Genomic DNA, 1,640 nt, shown 5'->3' with positions numbered 1-1,640 from the left:
TGTGTGGGCTATAGGTATGTATTCTGTGACTGTATTCTATTAAGTATTTGTTTTCTAGTTGATTTGTAGGGGTTGGGGAAATGAGCCATCTGCCTTTGTATGAGCTGCAAAATTTTTCTTCATTTTGTGTTTTGACTTTTGTTTATGGTGTTTTTGTCATAAAGGGAAAAGTATCAGTCTTTTCCTAATTTATCCTAATGTGTCAGTTTTAATGTATCTATGAATTCTTTTATGGCTGCTGAGTTTTGTGTAATACTTTAAAGATTTTTTTCCTCTAAGATTATTTTAACTATTCCCCAATGACCTTTCAAGTATTTTTTAAAATAAATTTTATCAAAATATAATTTACATGCAGTAAAGTACACCTATTTAAATGATGAGTTTTGACAAATGTATACTCCCATGTAACCACTACCACAAACATGATAGAGAACATTTAATCACACCCAAAAGTTCTTTCAGGCCCCTTTAGAGTCATTCCCACTCTACCACCACCACCAGCGCAAAATACTCTTGTTATTTTTTTTCCTTGTGTTTATATCTGTGACGATTTCCCCCTTGTCATTTATTTCATCCATCTTCTTGAGTAAAGTTAGCTAACACTTTATTTCATTTTACTCCAAAGAATAAGCTCTTTTATTTATGTATTAGTTATGTCATTTTTCTCCTTTAAAATTAACTAGCTATTTGAGTTAGATGCTTAATTCTTGTTAAGGGTGTGAATTTTCCTCTGAGAACTTCTTTAACTGAATTCCAAAGGTTCTGATATGAAGCAGTCACCTCACCATGTCACCTGCATTTTCTTTGCTTTGTTTTTGTGTTTCTTATAATGAAATTTAGTTTAGTATTTTCATCTTAGCAGTTACTTTTATACCTATGACTCTGGTTGGAAATCTATGAATACCAACCAAAGCAATGATGGAATTAATATATTTCTCCTTCCCTCTTCTCTTCCAGCCAATTGATTATCTTAGTATTTTCTTTTGTATTGTTAAATATACCTTTACTTCTGTCACGTTCTAAAAAGTTCAAACTACATTCAGACCAGGTTAAGTTTCTCCCAGAGGGGTGCTTTTTAGACCTAGTCTGCCCTTCCCCCACATTCTCCTGCCCTCCCCCCCCCCAACCTTGCCTTCCCACCAGGCAAGTCCCCAGTCATCTTAGCCAGGGGAAATGAGGGCTTAGTTGATTGGTGGGCAGCTCCTGCCTCCCTAAGGGACAGAGTAAATTTAGGTTCTGTCACAGGCTGAGACTATCAGAGGAAGCTCAAAACATCCTGCCAGAGCTTCCTGAAAATAGCATCACTAGACTTACACAGTCCCTGCCTGTTCCTTCTCCTCAGATATCTAGACCAAGCTTAGGGCCCTTCCAGATGGTCCAGATGGCCAAAATCTCTTTTTGCTTAGTTCTCCGTGATTATAAAAGACTGGGTTCCTGAGCACCTCATCTTCTCCATTTAAGTCTCTCATCTCAGTATGGGCAAATATTTTCAAACTGAACAGTTGAGAAGAAATCATGGCAGAAACCTTAAAGGGCCTCCTATCCCCAGGCTGGACTAGCTTTCATTTACACTCAACCATGGCCATACCCTTACCATTTATTCCTCCTCCCTTCACCCCCATGCCCTTTTTCCACTGGAC

Source organism: Monodon monoceros, unplaced genomic scaffold, assembly GCF_005190385.1.
Source record: "Monodon monoceros isolate NGI ecotype Baffin Bay Population unplaced genomic scaffold, NGI_Narwhal_1 Super_Scaffold_3, whole genome shotgun sequence".
In the NCBI taxonomy this organism is placed as follows: domain Eukaryota; kingdom Metazoa; phylum Chordata; class Mammalia; order Artiodactyla; family Monodontidae; genus Monodon; species Monodon monoceros.
The sequence above is the reverse complement of the archived record's forward strand: the minus strand, read 5'-3'. Positions refer to the sequence as shown.